The following is a 22,447-nucleotide window of genomic DNA, read 5'->3' as shown; positions in this document are numbered from 1 at the left end:
CACTGCTATTAATCAGTTTGAATTCATCTGCTTTACTGGAATCCTAATTTATAGGTTGCATGAACAGAAACTTTAAATTGGATGATTTTTAATTTTTTTTTTTACACAAAGCCTGTTTCGTGTCTACAGGGAATATTTAGGGGAGAAATTTTGGAGTAATCTAGTTTTACACCCAAAATATATTAGTCAGTTAGTGCTTCGGGACTTGTTTAGATATTCTTGAAAATCTATGTGATTTGTGAGTCATACAGCCGATAAAAAAAAGAAAAAAATCAGGCACATTGCTAGAGTGTTTGCTATTTGCCTCCATTTTAAGGCATCGCAGCCGGCAGTGACTGTGAGGCTAGGTGATGCAGCTGATGATGCCGCAAAAGTTTTTAAATGCCCAGAGCTAATGATGTGGCTGCGTATCCTACCTTTTATCCGTTTACTTCTGCATCATGGCAAGGTGAAACAGAGCGAATTCCAGCCCATTGCTACAGAAAGATTCAAGGCGCGTTATAAATTGGACTGCAGAAGCTGGGAGCCAGTTGGCTCCTCTCCCACCCTACCCTGGATTGCTGAGCATCCTGAGTGAAGCTAATGTTGTCAAACCAACAAATTCCATTCCATCATTAGCGTCGTCTGTTTAGAGGTAGGCTCTAGGGGAACCGGATTTCAAGCCATTTGGCAAACGCATACAAGTCTTTTTATTTTTCTTTTTTTTTCCTGCATCTCTCAGCTACCTGTTCCACCTTGTGGTATAATTGATGAGAAGCCAAGCCGTTGAGTCTTGGGTCGACGGTGGGAGGGAAAATTAAATATTAATGGGATTTTCTTATTTTGACTGAAAAAGCTTCCCAGTTTTCCACCCTTTACGGCCTCTGACACGTCCTTTATTACATCTCTTCAAGCTATTAAAAAGGTGACCTGAATACTGAATCAGTGCAGGCTCTGTCCTGCGAAAGTAATAAACTTATGAGGATAAAAGTCCGGGAGAATGTGCTGTGAAAGGAATCTGTTTAGGAAGGGGCCAAAAGAAAATGCTCAATTCATACATATGTATGGGCTTCAACAGACTGCATGCGGAATGCAAATGTTATCACATGTTTGCCCAACAGTTTCATGAAAAATGTCTGCTAGCTTTGGCATGATTTGGAAATCTGACTGAGCACTACCTTATCATACACATGCATAATTAATGGAAAAAAACACGGTGGCTAATAACAGCTGATGTGCACGGATTATTTTAAATTTTCTGATGGAGTCCCAAATTATAACCATGAATTATATGCCATGACCTAGTACTTGGGAGCCTTGGTTTCACCTCGGCATGTAAATTATTCAGCCGGCGCATTAGCCGGTCAGGCCAAGCCTGCATGGGTGAGGAGAACAGCGGCGGATGTGTAGGTAACCTCTCGGAAGCACGCGTGAATCTGGCCTGCTGCCTCGAGCATCCCAAGGCCACGGCACAGGCAGACTCAGCACGACATAAAGGTATCCGTCTAGGGCGATGAGAGGAAACTACTATGGAACACCGGCTGCAATTCCCTGCACTGCTTACGTGCTTCTGGTGGGTCCCACTCATTTCATACCTATTATATTTCCTGCTCCGATGAGTCAGGTGTAAATTTGTCTTGTCCCTACAAAGGTGTGTACTGAACCTGCAAATTCCTGCCGTAAATTAATCCAATTTCTTCTTTGGTTTAAAAAAAAAAATCTTTTGACATATAAACAGTTCATTCGCCATATGTGTTCCATGCAGTGCACTAAATGTTCACAGAACCCAAAGTCAATAAAGAAACAACAAACTCATTTAATAAAATGGATATACACCCCCCATCCATTAAAGTAAATGATTATTCTGTCAGTTTCACACCAGCGTTTTATTCCGGCTGTTATCCCAAACTATTAATCTCTTTAAGTATGGGGACTGATAAAAGGTGAGGACTATAAACTTGCGGGTTTTTCCCCCCACTGGTATCTGAGCGAAGGCAATCTCTGCAATTATGCTTTGCTGCTGCTTCTCTTTCTAAGTGCTTCTGCTCAGACCCTAATTACAAGGGCCATCTACACCAGAGTGGGAGGTAATTCAATACAGAGCAGGTCATTGCATTTAATGACATGACTCATTATTAGCGTGCCGCCATTGAGATCGATACAATATAAGTGAAAAGACAACTGCCAAGCTGGGCGACCATCTGAATGCCCCGTTCAGATGGATGTAAGAAATTGCTCATGCTTCGAAAAGGCCTCTGAAGCCCCCACCCACGAGGTCAACTCGGGTTAGCCTAAGTACAGTAGCCCCCCCCCCAGAATAATCCTGTAAATACTTCGAGGAGTCCAAGACTGGACCAATAAAGGTAGCTGTTAATGGACAAGTGCTATGCAGCAACTGTCAGCACACAGAGCATTCGAACAGATTGAGAGCCACACGGGGGGGGGGGGGGGGGCTCTCTCTCACATAATGAGGAAGGCTAACAAAAATCACTTTGAGTTAGAAAATCCAATTGAATCCATTAAAGAGTTCGACTGCAGTAGTCTTACAGTACACCTCTATAACTGTTAATTTTATGCAAACCTGGGGAAATGTGGTACTAGCACGTTAAAAAGCAAAAATGTTTATTCATTTGAAATCCAAAGTAAACGTGACGATGTCTAATATTAAGCATTTCAATACTATACGTAGAATGTATTAAAGGGGAGGAGGACATTTTTCTCATATGTAAAAAAAACACTAAAATTCTTAAAAGTATTTTCCAGCAGGAAGGAGAAAAAAATCATAGGGGTTCACAAAGACTGGCTTTTGAGAGCATAGCTGTTCAAAGAGAAATGTACTTGAAATCTTTCCATCCATACATATTCCAGAATGAAATTCACTGCAAACATGGAATGAATCCCAGGAAACCCAGAGATTCTGGGTTTAAAATTCTTCAGTTAAAGTCAAGTTTTTTTATGGTATTTAGACTTAGACGTCACATTATCATCAACGCGAGTCCAAACAAAAGTACAACACCATCCATCCATTTTCCAACTGGGTAACCTAGACAGGTTAAAATAATAAAATAAAATAATATACAACACAAACAATATGCAATTAGTTACTATTATAATACCATTATATGGCATTATTTAAATTGATGTCGGACACCAGGACTGAGTAATTTCATGTTATTGCCATTTATTGCATGACATGTTCTTGTGTGTTAAGGCAAGAACTTCATTAAAACAAAGAGGTCGAGGCAGCATTAAACACAAGCCTAAGAACCTGGGACTTGTGACGGCTCATGCTCAAGCCCTGATTGTTCTCTTTGCATGATACATTTCACCGTAACAGTGAAGGCCTCTAAAGGTCAGGATCAGTCCCAGTCCTGCCTCTTCTGTATGTCAGTTCCCTGTTTGGCCAGCAGGTGCTGCTGACCATCAGATTGTTCTTAGCCCCTAGTGTTATCTGCTGTTCCCCAGGCCACTGTATGGCTTTATGGGTGAAGTGGGTAGCCGTGTCATTCAGGCTTCCCTTTTCTGACGTGGCTTACATTTATATTTATGTTGTTGGCTTATTTCTGTTGATGTATTTCTGTGCAGTTCCTTGTTTTGTTCTTAGTTGTTATTTCAGTTTTCATTAATGTTTAGTTACCCTTGTTTTAGTCTCCCTTGGTGTTTTCTTGGTCTCTTATTGCCCATATCTGTTCCCCAGTGATCTTAATCCCTAGTAACTGCTAACTGCCCCCATCTGTCTCTCGTCGAATGTAGTTATTTGTGTATATAAGTGTCAGTCCATGCTTCAGTCTTCAGTCGGTCATTGAGTGTGTTTGTGTTCTAGAATTGCTGTTCGGTCGTTTTTCTGTTCCTCGTTCCTTTGTGTGTTATTGCCTTTGATTCCTGCTTGTTTCCCTTAATAGTCAGAGTTTGCTTGCCTTGTGTTACCCTGTGCTCCTTGTGAAAACACCTTAGTGTTTCCCTGCTCGTTTTGACCCTTTTTGGTCCTTTGTTTCTCTTTTTTGAGTTCAGTTGTTAAATAAAACACCTTTTGCCTGAGAGCCGCACCATGGATTGTCTGTTCACCATACCTCACTGCAGCGCCAAATTGCTTTTGAGTCTGGGGATAGAGCTGAGGTGTCCCATTCCAGGAAGCTCTCACAAGGTGTGCACTTTGAAGAGAACCCACATAAGTAGTTACATGAAAGTGTAAATATACTCTAAATGACTTTTGGTTCCATGTGTTGTGGGCGCAACTCATTTGTCCCCTTTTTTAGGCACCATACTTAAAGAGGTGACACTTCAATTAATAGCTCTGTAGAATGATAGACACAAAGCACTTCGGTGACTACAGATGCTTTCAGATCTGGGGTTCAACAAAGTAACATCAATCATTCATTTAAGAACTAAAGCGTAATCACTGTTTAACAAGGCTTTAAAACAAAACACTGTTTTCAAATTTGATATATGTGAAACTATCTTTCCTTACATTCGATTTAAGCATTTCTAAAGACATCCTGTCAGTGGACACTAATTCATTGCTTCTGCAATTCCTCACAAAAGTACATCTACAATTCTCCGCACGCGGCTACACAGCAGGTACCTGCAGGGTCCATGGACAATCGGAGAACCCCTTGCCTCTAGCTGCAGACCTAGCCATTACACTCGACTGATACTGGACAGGAGGCCAGATGAACTAAATTGATCTCTCTCACAGCAGTGGATACATCTGGTACCCCTTGTCTCACAAATTCTTGCTGTTCATAGAACACTTTCTTTCAACAAACCTAGAAACCGGCTTGAAAGGGGAAAAACACAAAGCATCTCTTATCAGAGTTCTCGGAGCCGACCTTTTCGTTTCGTACTCCCTCCTCTCATCGCCAAACACTCGGAATTTTGAATTTAAATCTTAAACCGTTTAAATCATTTAAAATGGAATCATGAAATAAACTTGCAGTGCTATATCCAGTGCCCTCGGGAAATATCCAGCCCTGCCAATGGCACCCATCGCCATGGTAACACTCAGAGCACCTCCTATAAACCATTAATTGACGGCAGCAGATACAGCTGAGAAATTAAACTCACATTTGTCTAAAATTGTGTTTTACACACGACTCTGTTTAATGCTGGCTTAAATAGCCCAGTGAGATCCAAAGCCAGGCTGTACAGCTTTTCCATTTTCTCACAGCGTTCGGTGACACACAACTCTCCCATATGTCTTCCTAATAAAATATGTAATGTAAAGACGGGGAAAACAACACAAGCTGCTTCTTAGTTTGGGTTTGACCAATTCTCAGTACGAAAAAACAGAAAAGTCAAAGTCAGAACCTTCATTCTACACATATTCATAAATATCCCCTTTCAGCTAAATACAATCTGGCTTAATTTAGCTGCAAAGCCAAATCTCTTTAAACTGTAGTCAATCAGTAAATAATAAACAGTTGGGTCTCTTTATGTATTAACTCACACAAGCAATCAAAACAAATCTAATTTAAATGGGAAAATAAGGTGCCTTCCCTTAGCTGTTCTGCTCTCATTCCTCACGGTCAAGGGGATGGACGCTCTGCAATTGATGAACCCAGCTCTCATCTAGTTATGTCTGCCATTACTCTGCCAGAGTAAGAGAAATTGACTGAGCTAAATCAGCTTACTGTTGAAAATATAATTAGAAATGATTTTTCTATTTAGTACAATGGCATTACGTCCAAAGCACATCAATAACCCCTTAACAGTTCATCTTTTTTTAATAGTTTTGGAGCCTATGTGCAAATAGTAAGTGGTCTAAATCTTATCACAGCTCGGCTGAATGTTAAAGAAACAGCGCAGCTTCCTGAAGGGCTCAATACTGGTCTGTCAGCAGCATCAGGCTACATACCAAGACTCTGATAACCATGCTAAGATGCAAAATCAGACAAATAAAATAGATTTCTATGTATTGATTTATAATATATTGGGGGGGGGGGGGATAATTACACATAGATCCAAATATTTCCAAATAAATACTAGAAAGACAAGACTCTTTTTGCCTTACCACACTAACTTGCTGGCAAAGTGCAGGAGACATGAAGCATTAAGATAATCTGCAATATCAATGGGTAGTATTTCTCATCCACACTGTAGCCAGTATGAATTCATATGCGATATTGATCTTGTCTGCAGACACACAAGTGTTTGATCATGACAATCTGGCTTTATAATGTCATCCACTCAATCTAAAGGCAGTGGACATCTAATGTGAGACAATGTCATATTCAGCTGGACTTAAATTAGAACAAACCACATTAAATTTAAAGATATAAAGATATAAACCATAGTATACCAACGTAAAAATCCTCCTTATATTCAAAATGTATTGGGCTAAAACAACATAGCTTGTAATCTGAACAGTATTATCATAATTTAAAAACAGATATTCAGATCAGTAGATAAGAAGTATTTTTCTTTCTTGAGAAAATATCTCGCTGTGAAATGGTTCCATTGTTATCAGCCTATCTGAGTTTTACATACTGCTGCCTCTATCAAAAACCTATCTGACCACTGAGTTTCCCTACAAAGCACATTTTCTGCATGTCAGCAACACTGTCGTTACTCGTCCAGTTGGATACTTCCTCAGGTGTCACGCTTGCTTCTGGTGCATCGAAATGTTTCGAAATTATGCAGTGTTTAGGGTCTAGTTGATGTAGGATTTCTGCTTGATATTCATATTGCCCATTAATGAGGTAAAAAACCACTTCATAAACATCACCTTCCCAACTCCATCCATCCATCTTCTGGAACTGTCAGTCCCACGCAGGGCCGCTGGAGGTCTGGAGCTTTTCATAGAGGCTACGGGTGAAAGACAGGGAACAACCCAGGATGGGGTGCCAACCCATAGCAGGGCACACACATACACACACACACACACCATTCACTCACACACGCACATCTATGGGGAATTTGGTAACTCCAATTAGCCTCAGCATGTTTCTGGACTGTGGGGGGGAACCAGAGTACCTGGAGGAAGCCCCACGATAACATGGGGAGAACATGCAAACACCACACACTCTACACACTTCAAACCAGGTCCCAGAGGTGTGAGGCAGCAGTGCTAACCACCGCACCACTGTGCCACCCCTCCGCCCCAACTTCCTAGTCTCATAAGTGTAGATATTCCAGAGCAGGGGTCTCCAACTCCGGTCCTGGAGGGCTACCGTCCAGTAGGTTTTCTAACCTACCTGGCTTCTGATGAGCCACCCCTGTTCCTGATATTTACCTGAGAACAGGTGTGGCTCATCGGAAGCCAGGTAGGATAGAAAACCTACTGGACGGTAGTCCTCCAGGACCGGAGTTGGAGACCCCTGTTCTAGAGTGTGTCTGATCTCCTGTCACAAACCAAGAGCATGCACTTATGGGATGACTGGCACACATTCTCAAGATTAAGCCTATGATGTACATTGACCTTCCATCTGGGTTGTACACATACCGGTGGCTTATTTTGCTACAGGGAGCATACAAGAATCTCCATTCAGGAAAGCTGCTGCTCATCTTTATCAGTTAAGTAGCACTAGCACGCAACAGAAGCTTGAGATCCTACTGGCAAGGTGGAAAGGGAAAGCCTTTGCATCTGCAAGGAGTACTACAGAAGGAAGCTTAACAGTATCCGTCAAGCATGTGGAGCTCCACTCATTATTTATGTATCCTGAAGTCGATTACATGAGTGGAGCAGTGCGCCGAGAGAAACCCATGCCAGAGCAATCTTGATCCTTTTTTCGCCCTCAGAAAGCCTCTATACCACAAGCAGTACAGTTGATCTTACGAGAGACACTCCATGTACTTTAAATCTAGCTGTCCACAGAGGTGATGTATCCTTCCTATTATGGCATGTTTCAAACTTTAATCGCTGTAGTCAGGAACCAGGAGCCAGGAACAGAGCTGCTATACAAGAGTCTAAAGCTAGAGTATGACCGTCCACAAAGGGCTTTCTGTGGGTGCACAATGTGTCTAAAGAGGCTATCTAAAACAATGTAGATATTCTTTTATAAACAATCAGTCCAAGTGGGTGCTTATATGATCATACCCCTTCAAAAATGACAGTAAAATAGATCCAGTACTCTAGAAAATTTCAGGGTAAGTTAAGACGGACAGATTTAATATTAGGTTTCAGCAAAAGCAACTATAGTAGAAATACACAAAAAAAAAATACGGAATGGTAGACGATGTCATTCATGCTTTCAATTCATTAAAAAGGTGTCCTTTCACATAGAACATTGACAGCCGTTAACAGAAAAAGATAAAAGCTTTTCAAAAACATTCAATTATAAAGACAAAAAGGTAAGTCGTGAATGAAAGCATTGGCTGACAGTATGTAGAAAATATATGGAAAAATTCCTGTCGAGCTATACTAAACGAACATGTGATTTTTTAAAAAATTATTTTTTTCCACCATCGACGTTTGTCAGTTCAACAGTTTTGTTCACTAGTCAGGACAGATTTGGGTGGATCGTTATTTTAAAGACCCATAATGACATTTTAGGCATTCGGGCAAGTGCATTTTAAAAGCTTTTCAGAAAAATATAAATGCCACTCATGAGGCTACTTACCACTATTTAGTCCATTTCAAAGGATATAAACACCATTATTGCAGTAATACATCGATGTATATTAACTAGGAAGTTATCGTGGCATAGAGCATTGGTGGTTATCTAAAAATGGAAAGGTACCATTTTCACTGGTGTCCAGCAAAGTGCAAGTGAAATATCAAACCTGATGAGCTCAGAAAAAACTGCAAACAGGAAAAAAAAAATGTAAATGCATGTATCCTGTAGTTGGCACAAATAGTGCTTTTAAGGGATACCTACAGTGAAACTTTCTGGCTACAATGGACGTAATAAAGAGTGCCAATTTTCAGCCATTTCTGGAATTGGTTTGTTCCCCCCCCCCACCCCCCAAGTACAATCATAGGCCTCAGAGTTGTTTCCAGGAGGATAAACAGAATATATCCATTTCAACCAGCAAAGTCTTTAAAGCAAATGAGTAATATCATCAGTCTGGGAAGAAGAGACACGGCTACCTTTTCAATAAATCATAAGTGACAAGAAGATGACTGGAGAATGTGAGGTTTGTGAACTGATGCATTTCAGAACCCATCTTTGCAACTGCACTGAACCCTGATTCCTGGGTATGTGTAGAATGCTAGCAATTAGCTTGTGCTATTTATCTCTGTCACTTAGAAATCTGCAGTATTTTCAGAAGGCAGCCAAGTTCAAAGCTGCCAATAGATCAACATTATTTAAGGCTGATATTGCTCTAGTTCAACATGTTAATGGAATAGCAAACCACACTCCTCCAGAATGGCAGAAGAGTGGTGATGCATATCATCCACATCAGTCTGTTTGAAATATGGTCTGACATACAATGCAGACTTATAAAAATGTAACGATTTTAACGACATTTGCAGTTCCTTCACTCGCTATATTTTAAAGATATTACGGCACCAGCAATACCCCTAACCGACGCAAGCAGAAACAAACTACTTCCAAATTGTGACAAAATTAAAACTGATAACAAATAATTACTAACTTCCAACCACATGAAACCCGAACTTCTTGAAAAAGGTGCCAGGATAACAGAGGAGCAGTTGGGGAGCACACACACATAAGGAAGGACAAAATTTTGATTTGTTCCCCATGTGCCACAAAAATGATAAAGTGACTACGGTTACTTTTTGCTCTCCAGACAGTTTTACTGCACCTGGCATCTCTTCAAAGCTCCAGTCACTCTGCCAAGCCACGCAGGCTACTCTGCTCTCACCTCCTCCCTGAAGGTCAACATTATGCCGTCTTGTTTCCAAATACAGCTCCTAGTCTTTAATTCCCTTTAAGGGGAAGCTTGTTCCCTGCTCCGTCATTAAGATTAATATGGTGCAGTAGCTTGTCACCGTTACGTTTATTGAGCTCCGTAAGGTGATCGGCAACACAGCAATCATTGCTTGGGCTTAAGGTGTGATTTTGTGTGGGGGGGGGGGGGGGGTTGGGGATTGAGGACAGAACCAAAGTTCAACAGGTTTTATTCTAAGCTATGTATAAAGGAGGGTGTTTTAGTGCAGTCCAGCAGCCCCGGTAATGTACCGTACAGGCACATCTTGACTGCAGGGAGGAAGCTCTTTGAAGAACAGCTCCATGAAAGGGCAAGACGAAAAAGCAGTACGCTCTCTGACCCTCACAGGCCGGGGGGGTGCTTATACGCCATTCTTTCTCAAAGCACTGCTCTAAGTACTCAGTGTCTTTACTCTGGTCGCTTTTCCCATGCACATCTTTAACGAGTCTTTTTCATACTTCGAGCGGTTTTAAAAATTGATGTATTTATTTTCTTGTTTATTTAATTATTTAAATTCAGCTGTTCGTTTTTAGGTCTGGGTCCGAACTATGTGTTTCTGTCAGCACTAAATAAATCACATTTCTTCCCTGGGCTAAATCTACTACTGAGGGTGCTCAGGGAAAGGCACTCATAAAAAATGCACTGCGGAGCACTCCATGCTTCCAGACTATTAAGGGAAACCTCTGGAGGCAGCCCAGAAGATTTAGATTGGGGCTTTACAAGAAAGCCAGTGATTAGGCTTGAAACACTTCCTCGTGTCCTTTTTATTAAGCATCTTTTGCTAAAGCAGCTGGTATGAAATCCGCCCTGTTATGGCAGCGCGATGTGCAAAATATCTCCTTTTTCTGCCAAACTGACACAAGCGAAAAGGCAAATGGTGCAACACACGCCCCCGAGCATCAGAGATGCCTCCACAAGGCGTCGCGGCTCCGTGCGAGTATGCTGATGTTTTCCTCCAGATAGCACAGAGACATACTGTGAAAACAACCGAACCACCACAGTTTTACTTTCCAGAAAAGCCGCTAAAGGAACCTAAACATCATGTAAAATAACATCCCGGGAATTGTTAAAAGGCAGCTAATTATACAACTGTGTTGTTTGCACAGTTTTTCACCACATTACGCTGTATTTTAAATACTCGTCACCCCACAGATGCATGTAAGAAAAAAATGCAGACAAATACGATAATATATCTTACTATAAATACTTATAAATACTATAGTAACATAACACAAAACGGATTAACGCACAAACCACGCAAGTCTGTCCAGATCAAATCAGTCAACATGTCCAGATTTATTTCCTCATTAAATACGGCAGACGACTTCATTACTTGATTGGGTTGTCACTATAATGAAATCGTAATATGTTAAGTGTATAATTTTTAAAAGAAATCATGCAGCACTAACTTTTTCTTTCAATTTTCCTCCAAAGTGAGACATTCGTCACGCTTATGGATAAACAGCAGCCTCACATTAACCGGCGTGCCGTTGGATCCTCACGGCCACGACGTATTTCATTAACATAATTAAACTGCTGAATTTATTCGAGCGCTGATAAATGTGCATCGCTTGATTTTTGCCCTAAAAATCGCGCCGGAGATCTCTGTCAGGCTCCTGACCTGTAGTGTCTGCACTAAGTTGCCCCCGCGACGCCAACTTCATGACAAATTCGTAATAAATGACTAAAGGAAAGAAATCTGTCCATAGAAATACCACGATCAGTTTCACGCCTGTCTGTCTGTAAAACTTAAGAAAAACGGCGTGTTTGGGCTCTTCTGCCCGGCGCTACTTAATTATCCCCAAGTATTACCAGATGTTTCAGGCGGCTGCCACTTAACGGCGAGTCTCATTATCCCAATATAAAATAAATCTCTCTCTCTCTATATATATATATATATATATATATATATTTTTTTTTTTTTTTTTTTTTAATAGCGCCTTAGGTGTACAAATCGCTACTTGCTCGTCGTATTCATGCCCTCGGAGTATTTCCCAGACCTGTACTTCGCACCCCCTCCCAAGCGGCCGCTCTCCGGCGCCGAGCCACCGCCCTACCTGCTCGGCATCCTCCGTGGGACACGGCTATCCTCTCACCGTGGAAATGCAGCAAAGGGCGGAGACGCGGCGCAGGTCGGGACGCTTCCCCCCATTTCCCGGCGCTGCCCGTCACCAGGTGCTTTTCTTCTCTCTCTCTCTCCCTCCCTCTGTCTCTCTGTCCCTCCCGCTCTCTTTCTATTCCGCCCTCCGCTCCCCCTCACACACACGGACGTACATTCACCTCTCAGTCACACCAACTTTTCTTGCTGTTTTTAAGCGCTTTTCGTTAAATAAATCCCCTTATAAGCGCGTAATCCCGCGTCGCTCGTTTCCGTATGCAGACAGGTAACGGTGACGGCCGCCGGGTCACGTGGCGCTACGGTGACATACGAAGGAGGACCGAAGCCGCTTCATTCAGTAAAGCGCCTTTTGCACATCTCTGCGGGCTGCTAGGGTGTGTTGTTCGTCCGACATTCGCAATCATCTCCAGAAATACATTTACATATCTTAATGGTAGCCTTAAATTGCCTTACATTAAAATAAATCCATCCTTTTATTCTTCACACTTATTCTTACTACGGCGTCACGGGGCGCCTGGAGCATCTTCCAACAAGACATTGGGCAGGGGACACTCTGGAAAGGATGACGATCCTTTGTGGGGTACACACACATGCACACAAAGGCACGGTAGTGAGATACTGACTGACATAGCTGTATATTTCTGTACTTCTGAGGAAAGGGGAGTGCCGTACGATACCTGTATAAACACGGAGAATTTGCAGACTCTGCACGGAGAGCTGAGGACAAGAATTGAACTTGCAACCCTATCACAATTCATAGTCATGTCAAAATATGAGTAGTCAGCTGGTCTATGTGGGACATAAACCTGTTTGCTGTTGTCCTCACCACTTGTATGTTGACTGTGCACTCTGGGGGGCGTTGCGCACATAATATTCATAGCACTAAACATTTTATTTATACAAAAATTATGTAAGAACAAATATCTGATAATTCATTTCAGGAGGCTACAGCTGGAAATCTTGCACAATGCAGGCTGAAGCCCAAAATTAACTGTAATGTTGAACTTAAATTATCCTTCACCAGAATGCTGTAAGGAAAATATAAACGGACAGTAGTAAAACTTACACAATGAATTAAGCTACAAATCTTACAAGGGAATCGTGCAAAGTATTTGCAGTTTCATCAGGCACTCATAAGCTTAATATATCTGCAAAGTATGTAACTACAACTGCATGATAATCCGTCAGACTTGGATTTAACAAGAATGCCTGTCTACTGTGGGCACATTAAACATAAACATAAGTTTACCCTGACCTACAAAGAATAAACAATGTCAAACAATACTCGTGATCAAATACCGAGAAACCCCTGGCAGACGACCAAAGAAAAAAAAAAAGAAAACTGTAAAAACTACAGTGCTATTGCCATCACTATCAGTAATCGTGTTGGGAGAAGATATTGAATTTCTTGTCCAGTGGAGATACCGATAGCTTAGTTTTACAGCGGGTCACCAAATGCATTAGACGAACTTGGGATCTTTCTCTAGCCTTCATAGCAGCCAGATGGTCTTGAGTTAGAACTTTCAATTATTCAGTCATCCTGAGAACAGATTGAATCTGTCAAGCGTGAGAGAACTTGGCTGGCCTCTTCCAGGGCTCCACAGTGTCATGTGCGCTTATCTCCGTGTGTGTATTTGTGTGTGTGTGTGTGTGTGTGTGTGTGTGTAGTACTTGCAAAAGTGTATATATACAGTACCATCCATCCATCCATCCATCTTCTGACCACTTATGAGATTGCAGTGAGGCTGCAGCAAAGAGTACATCCTTGATGGGATTCCAGTGCATTGCAGGGCACACAGATGCATACACTATGGCCAGCTCAATGTTGTTCTTTAATCTGTCACTGACTTTTCCATATCTTTGGTAACAATAGTATTGTACGTGCCTGTAATGGAATGTTACCACTGCTATCACTTTAAAGCAATATGTTGTGCTTCTCCCGATGTCTAATGCATCCTGCCTCGTCAGGGTATGTCCACTGCAATTATGGAAATCACCAGAATGTACTAAATAATGTAAAGCAGTACATGAACATTATTTATCAAAACTTAATCATGCTTAAGGCAATACTTAAGATATGTAATGGGAAGGTTACCACACTGGTGATTAGTAATACAAGATGGAAACATCAGTTAATAGCCCTTTATGAAGATTCTGTCTGTATATTAAAAAAAAGCAGTTATGCCACATTAAAATAATGGTGTTTTCCCCGGGTATCAATAAAATAATCAATAATGTCTAAGGAACAATTTCTGCTACTAACAAGCTTAGTTTAAATACATCACATGGTTTCATGTTTGGGAGAAAAGACTTAAGACAGGATGGAAAATCTTTATTACGTGAGCATAAACACGTAAACATTATCCAGTGTGACTTAATTTAAGGTTTTACACTGATCATTTCCTAAGCTGGATATTTAAAGCATGTTAGGTTTATTGCCAGAGGAAAAAGCAACCAAGCCACTCTTGGAATTTCAATCCCAGCTATAAATAATATTATTTCAAACTGTCTGCATAATTATCTGCTGTTCTTAATATTACTGGGAGGAAAACAAATTGATGATCCCTGATGAAAATGTTCAGTATGAAGAAATAAAACAGGAGATTCCCACAGCCTTGGCCAAGATTAGTGGTCAGAAAATGGATGGATGGAAAAACAGAACAGAATTTCTTGCACTATTTTGAAATGCACATTTCATTCATTAAACGGAGATGAACCATATATCCTTGTTGGTGTGCATGTGTGTTGCTTTTTAAAAGCATCTGAAAGGCAGCTGGTTTTTATTTGCCACTTTGTGCTGCCTCCACTCCGCATTCAGTCTGCAGATCGTTGTCGTGGGTTATTGGTATAGTCCAGAAGGATGGATTCCGTGTCGTACTTGCTGCTGCAATGCTCAGATCTGCCTGGGCTTTGTAAGTCAGTCTCAAGGAGGCTTTCTGCTAAGCGAATAGCGTACGGAATGTAATCCATTTCGATAAAAGGAATACAATCCACTATGGATCTGGCTTTTACACCTGCGTCCGCATTGTAATCATTCTGAGAGCATTCTGGTAATCCAATTGATGTTGCTTACATGGAACGGCAGTCCTCTAGCTCAGTCATTTGGCTCCATGGGGTATCCGGTCCTGAAATTAAAATGGCCAGTTCTTGACCGAGTGCTGCAATCACAAGTGTTAAGGCGACCTTGCAGTACCTGGTATTCAAATCAACGGAATGAAACACAGCAGCTTTTGAAGGTGACCAGCACCTGAATCCTCTAACAGAGTTCTTGTCTTAAAGCAGCTATGACAAGAATGCTAAATAACTCTGGATTTGTGGTTGTTTTGTTTAAAATGACAGAAAGACCTTATTAATTAGTATTTACTAGGAGCCCATTTAAGCTCTGGGACCAGTGTATTGCTGTGGATGCATGCATAGTATTTATCTCATTAATGGTGGCATTTAGATATGGCAGTAAAGGCAGTGAACTGGCAAGCAACACCCAGGAGAGAGGGCTGTGCAAGAGGTAGTGAGAGAACTGTGCTGATACAGTATGCGTGCTTTGTACAACGTTTTAAGTCACTAGCAAAATTAAGTGTCTCTGTTCTCTGCTGTCTGGTTAGTTGTTCACTTCTGCAGCATTTGCATCGTCTGTGAACACAAAACGGGGGGGACCTGCAACAAAAATTGCAGTGCTTTGCAATGCATGGACATATGTGGAACCCCTTTGAATATAAGCATTCAAAGCACTGGCCAGCAGGGCAATTGGGAAAAAATGTCAAGTGGCTTAGAGAAAGAGAAAGACAACAGTGTAAAAATGCATGAGTAGCTGAGCCTTGTATGACCCTGTCAGTCCAGTGATGTCTCACACTCTCCGCCTGGGATAACTGCAGGGGGGGGGGCATGCCTCCCCTCCCCACCAGGAACCAGGTCGCGGGACATAATCTCTCCCAGAATCAATCCCAGGGATGGACGACAGGATCTGAGCGAGACTATGAGTCATTATGAAGATGCCAACCAGCCACTTGTACTGCACATGGACGCTGATCATCATGCAAACCTTCTGCTTTCACCTTGCAGAAGAAACACGACCAAATCAGTAAACGGGGTAGTGCTGGTAGGTGTGGAAGCACGAAAACAACAAAATCTAGCATCATCACATGGCCTGTTGCCATTTTATTAATTAAAATATGATTTAATGGCTGGAGTGATAATAATAGTATATTGACTATATGTACAAGTCGACTATAAGGGCACTCTTGTGTCAATGTATCCAATTTTTAAATCTTCCTTTTCAAATTTGTTTCGGAGTAGTAATAGTGGGAGCCTGGATGGCTGTGGTGAGGACATTATGAACAGCGTACATCACGCTGGCAAAATGGAGGGCAGCTTTGTCAGCAATGACCCAATGAAAAAAGGCTATTTCGTTCATTTAGGGTGCCTTCCCCTCATTAAGACGATCAGACAAGAAGCAGGCCAAAAGCTTAACTAATAACTCTTAATGAATAGCAGCTTTTATGTGGTTAAATTAATATTTAAACATGTACTGAGAGTAAACAGCAGAAATTACCGAGATAAAAAATTGCAGCACATTCTAATTTAGTCATATAACATTTTTATTAAAGTTATATGATTTATTCTAATTAAATTTGTTCTTTCTAAACATTACTAAGAATAAAATTCTACCTTAAAACAAAAACACCCAAGGATAAATTAGGATATATGAAATATAAACAAAAGTAACACTGTGTGTAATAACACTAACGTGAGGTGAACATTTCCCTGCCTTCTGTCTGAAAACAGTTTAGCCTCTAGAAATATGATCCGTCTGACAGGACATGACCCCACCCTCCCTGGCATTTCCTGCAGCTCCATTTTCTTGGCAAAGATCATTGTTTTATTATCCATAACCCCCATTATTCTGTTCTGTATTCATTATGCCACTATTGATTTGCGGCTTTCGTTTTATCTCTGATAACTGAAAGCGGGGCCATTCTTCCTGCAAACGTAGTCTTACACTAAGTTGACAGAATTTTGGTACGTTGTGGAATTAAATTAAGGTCCAGGTTCTGGTCCTGGCTGGCCCACTCGTCAATGAACTCATCACTTCTGAGTCGCGTAATTTTATGAGCATGTATGTGAGAAAGGCTTGGTGCAACCAGCACCGGATCATCCCAGGACACCTCAGAGCAACCAGTGGGAAACCAGTGGGATCACAGGGACAACTTCCATGCTGCGTATAAACAAAGCCGAGCCAGGAAGCGAATACATGGCCTTGGGGATATTGTAATAATAATAATATCTCATGGATCCCCATGAAGAGATTCTTTTTTTTCGCCTAGCCCACCTTCTGCTTCATGCTTCAGGTGAGAGCAAGCTTGGCAGGGAAGAGCAACCACCTGTAGCGACGCCCGTGGAGCTGGGGGCTAAGGGCCTCGCTTAAGGGCCCACAGGCATGTGACTATTTTTGCCAAAGTTGGTCTCAAACCAGTGACCATCCAATCACAGGAACAGAGATGCTACACCTTAATTCGCTGCACCATCCAACCTGCACTGTACAGCCTGATAAAATTGTATCAAGATTGAATACATGTGTCGTGAATTGAGTGATTGACTGACGATTTCTACAATACCTTGTTTCCATTGCATAATATGTTTGAGAAATTACAGGTGCGTCCACCAAAGATGTGTTTTTTTTCAACGTGCTCCATTTTGATCTCGATCCCCGGAAAGCTTTAAAGATTTTTTTAAACCTCATTTTTTTCTCAACTGTGTCTTTTTGCAATATCTTACAGCTAAAAATGTTCGTTCCGAGTTTCAATAGCATGCATGGATGAAGATACATATGGAATTACAAGACTTTCCTTTGCCTTAGAGACGTTAACAGGCAATCGGAACATAATTGCCTTCAAGGCTTTTGTTTGAATCTGCAGAAATCTGCACCCACCTGTCTTCATTGCTTGCCACTTAAATTTCGGTTCAATCAAAAGTGAGTACAAATAATAATGATAATGTTAGATGAGTAATGGTTTCCCATTTTCTCCTGACTTGTACCCTGTTATTAGTTAGATCGGGATGGCAGTGGAAATTAATTCTCTTTTCACTTAGAAGGAACATTACCATGATTCATTTTGTCAAGGAGTGGAAGAAAGTAGAGGATTCCAGCAATTTGAAGGGTGAAATCAATTTGTCCCCGTGTGGGTGAAACCAAATGGCATTGGCATAAACAAGTATGAAATTACCCTCTCTGTCTTCGCAGCTAATGGAAAAAGAAGCGCAATCTGAGAGGTCCTTTGTAGCGAGAATGCTACTTGATTTCAGCCTTCGTTCGTAGGGGAAAGGAAACAGATTCACTCAGTGCAATTGCGATGATGTTAATCTGACTTAAAGCTAGTTGTTATGGGAGTCATTTGGAAATCAATGGTCTGGTTCTTCATTTGTTCGACACGTTGCTATCGCGACATTTTTAGATCATGGCTTTTTTTGTGGGTCAAGCTAGTGCTGTAGACAGGATGCACCTGCTTATTAATGCTACTGTTTTAAATTATGGGTCTTGTGCTGTAGTCAAGGGCATAACTTTGGGTGGAGTATTGGGGTGGGGGGCGGGCGGGTTGAGGTCTCCACCCATTTAAAGGGGTCCAGGGGGTTAGCTGGTTTGATTATTGGGAGGGCTACAACCCCCTCCATCCCGCATAATTTCTACCCATGGCTGCCACCATATACATACCACAAACACACAAGGGTCAAAGAGGTTCCCTTACTGTTTGGCTATGCATTAATGTGGCTAGAGTGCATGATCTATACATTTATTAACGTGGAGTGACTGTATCCCAGAAACAGTCGCCCTGCCTGGATTTTCACATACTGCAGCACCTACAGTTTGCACAGAATGGTGTGATGGATCAAAAACATCCAATGGCGTTGACCAATGATTGTTCTTTGCCTGAAAAGACCTTGTTATTAAGATAAGAGGCTTATCGGACTCATTAAACGTAACAGGAATGCCATAAGTGCAAAAATAATAGCTCACTGCAGCAGTGGCATACAGAATGGATACTCTGAACATGCAACTAATTTACCCTGAAAGTTGTTCTGGAGGCAAAAGTGGGTCCGACCCGGTACTACCTAGGTGTACCTAATAAAGTGGGTCCGACTCGGTACTAGCTAGGTGTACCGAAATAAAATGGGTCCTACCCGGTACTAGCTAGGTGTACCTAATAAAGTTGGTCTTACCTGTTACTAACTAGGTGTACCTAATAAAATGGGTCCTACCCAGTATAGAGTATATATGTCTTTTGCTTATAATATCTATTGTCTGGTGATGCTACCCTCTCTATGCACTGTGATTAATAATGCTAAACCCAATACCTAATGTTTTATTTGGATTATTCATAAAATAGAATATTCTGCATTTGGCATAAAGCATTAGTATTAGACAAACAACAATTTTTCCAAATGCAAAGTTCATGAATGAGTTGCTTTTAGCGAATGAATTCACTCTCTCACTCCACCTGCTGCCTCTTTTTGGTATAACTGTGAATCAAAAGCACACAACCAAACATAATTTGTCAGCTTTTTTGTAAAAAGGATGTTTTCCTGTAGTGTCCAAAGAAGTCAAGTGGCTGCATCTGATGTTTAAAGGTGACCACAGGCTTACAACACTTATTTGATGTCAACTTCTGGGTTCTGGCTATGATTTGAGAGACATTGCGTATCCTGATTAGACCAGGTGTGTGAAGGAACTGGGGGGTGTGGTCATCTCAGGAGGCAAAGTCACATGACAGTGGTTGTTTGTGTTGATTCATTAGACCTGTCCCTTGTTCATTTCTGATAGTATTAATGAATGTGGCCCATTTCACATCCCTACCTGATGAAATTCTTCTGATTTATTTTTACTTTACAGACATTTTTCACTCATAGCAGCTTTTGTTTTTTGTTGCTCTGCAGGCACATACCGTTTATGCCGTCTGTCGCATTGCAGACTGTATACATCCAGAAAAGGGAGACCACATCCTTGCATCTCCCCGTCAAGTAACTCCATTTTCCATCCCACCTAATGTGACTTTCAAATCTTCGACAAGAAGCTTCTTGCATTTCAGCTGAACTTTGACCAAATGGTCTTTACCTTGTGTCACAGGTATCTCTAATGAAGAAAAGACGAGCTGCAGAAGGATGGTCTTTATGGACCGATCAAAATCCCGCGGGACTCAGCGAGCTGGCATGATGGAGGACTGACGGGAAAATGTGCTGTTATCTGATGGCATCCTCGATAAGGCACAAAATACAGGGAGGTAGTTGGAAGTCCCATGTTGTTCTTGGCTACGCCCAGCACCTTCGTGTCTTAGGGATCTGAGATGGAATCAAGACAAATTCTCAAGTTTTGGTTTTTCTGACCAAGTCAGGAGCGTGACTAAAGGCCTTTTCATGTGGATGATGAAGAAGAACCTGAGCACAGCTTAGCATCATCCCTCAGCCCCTCACTTCTTAAGATAGAGGGCCATGGTGCGGAGTTGCTGCTGCCCTTGGCCGTGCGACTATTGATTCACGGTCACAGTGACTCCGGCATCTCATAGGGCAGGTCCTTGACTGATTGGGAAGGCCAAGACAAGGCAAGTGATTTCAGGTCTTGTAGGCCAGCCTCCCCACTGATAGATGACCATACCTACCCACACAGGCTGGCTGGGCAGATCAATACCTTAAGAGCAGGAGAGTGAGTCGAGGAAACCAGTTGTGCTACTGAGACACAAGGTGCACAGTCTAGCTGATGTATCTCAGATATACCTCAAAGGTTCTGCGTGGAAGTCATACCGGAATAGCCACGTGGACAACACACATCCTAGCACTGAAATATATATCACTCATATGAATATAATGATAATTCAAACATTAAAAGCTGGCTAGAAACAAAACAATTTCAAGCTACCTTTCTTACTTGGGGATTTTAGAACAGGGTTTTATGGTACAATATTAGGGTACAGTTCCCCTCCTGGAGTTCCACCCTGTATGAATCACGTTTATCTATTAGTCTCAGCTCCAAACACAAACCACTCTCACTGCCTGCTTATTATATTGTATTTGTCAAGCTTTTATTTCTACTTCCTATCTACCTATAGAGTTTTATTACCTCTCAATTGCTCCATGTACACAATTCATTTGTTAATAAAACCGGTTGATGACAAAAGGTGCTGACACGTGTTTGCTTTTGTTGAGTGATGACACCTTCCCACTAATGATAATGATGTTGCTTTCTGCTTAGAGCAGCTCAAACGTAATTGATGAAGGTAGGGTCTGCGCAGACTGCTTAATGTTGCTTAGGAGTCCGTTAATGGACACCGGCACGACAAGGTAGAAGAACAAAATTAGTTTCAGTAAAAGATTGTTATTGGACCTCATTCAATGCAAAGGCAATGCAAAGCACAAATATGAGCACACAAACACAAACGCTTTTAGATCGCAGAAACAACATTTTCTTTTAGCTTTAAATAAAACGTTTTGAGGAAAAGAACTGCTTTAAGATTTGTGTTGCTTAGAAGCAAGGCGTGGTGGAATAGTAGTAACATTCTTGGTTTTAAAAGATTTAAGATTTTCCGTAAAAAAAATTGACGCTCTAACTGAAGTGGCCCCAGATAGTCCTGATTTTAGGTTACGGGGTCCATGTGGGAGTGGAGATCTTATGTTTTCTGCAGCCCTGCAGGTACACGTAGGCGTGCAGGGTCTCTTGCATGCCGGCCGGCGGGTGGTAAGCCCTTCCTGACAGACAGATAGCTGCAATCAGATCGCTGTAGTCTTTGCTCCCCGCGTTTTATTCTGGAGAAGCCGAGAGACAGAGCAGGCAGCAGTAACCTCAGCGTTATGTGATGTGACATTCTGCGTTTCTGTTCCTTCTCGCCGGTGTGTTCCCGTTATACGTGACCCCGTTAGTTCTGAGCATGACACACCGGTGCATCATCGGAGCCTGGAGTGTTTTAGCCTTGAGTTAACTCCGAGCCGGGAAACAGCTAACAGGTACCGTTTATGCCACTAAGCACATATAAGAAGCTTCAGAGTGACGTTTAGTCAGACCTCAGGTGCACACAGCCTGAACTAAGCTGATTTAATTTCTATTTAAAAAGCTGGAGGAATACACACGTCGGGGCATATTTGCTAAGATAGGCGCGATTCAGATAAGGGCGTTTTCAGCGTGGTGGTTTTCTTCCAGTTTTGATGATTATGTAAATGAGCCCACAGGAAGATTGCTAATTTGTGACTTGTGCGTGTTGCCTGCAGGCTACAGCAGCAGCAGTACAGGCCTCCGGGTGTCATGGGCGATGGTTCGGTCATGAGCTGAGAGACTCCTTTCATTCTTTGATCAGCATGCTGCATTATGAATACATAGAGACTCTTACTGCTTGTATTTGGCACTAAAGTAATATACATCATATACACTATTATGGTGCATTTTCGATGTTCTCCCTGTGTCATTGTAGGTTTTCCTTCAGGTACTTCGGTTTCCCACAATCCACAAACATGTTGAGGTTAATTAGAGTTACTAAATTG

General features: G+C 41.7%; 1 protein-coding gene and 1 long non-coding RNA gene across 6 annotated transcripts in view; one reads left to right on the top strand and one right to left on the bottom strand.

Moving 5' to 3' along the window:
* Window positions 1–12,207, bottom strand: part of LOC125715208 (heparan sulfate glucosamine 3-O-sulfotransferase 5-like) — a 42,416-nt gene extending 30,209 nt beyond the window's left edge. Inside the window, exons 1-2 of one of the 5 annotated variants that reach the window (XM_048986518.1) lie at window positions 11,871–12,207; window positions 6,704–6,783 (exon numbers count right to left, since the gene is read on the bottom strand). The gene's annotated coding sequence lies outside the window, so the exon portion shown is untranslated. The remainder of the gene's footprint in view (window positions 1–6,703; window positions 6,784–11,870) is intronic. The other 4 variants (XM_048986520.1, XM_048986517.1, XM_048986519.1 and 1 more) reach the window with 4 other exon arrangements.
* LOC125715209 (uncharacterized) lies at window positions 11,920–21,092 on the top strand. The gene is made up of 2 exons (XR_007383961.1): window positions 11,920–11,988; window positions 20,049–21,092. It is a non-coding gene; the product is annotated as an uncharacterized LOC125715209 (long non-coding RNA).
* The last annotated feature ends 1,355 nt before the right edge of the window (window positions 21,093–22,447 follow it).

This window comes from Brienomyrus brachyistius, chromosome 19, assembly GCF_023856365.1.
Source record: "Brienomyrus brachyistius isolate T26 chromosome 19, BBRACH_0.4, whole genome shotgun sequence".
Taxonomy (NCBI): Eukaryota; Metazoa; Chordata; class Actinopteri; order Osteoglossiformes; family Mormyridae; genus Brienomyrus; species Brienomyrus brachyistius.
The sequence above is the reverse complement of the archived record's forward strand: the minus strand, read 5'-3'. Positions and strand labels throughout refer to the sequence as shown.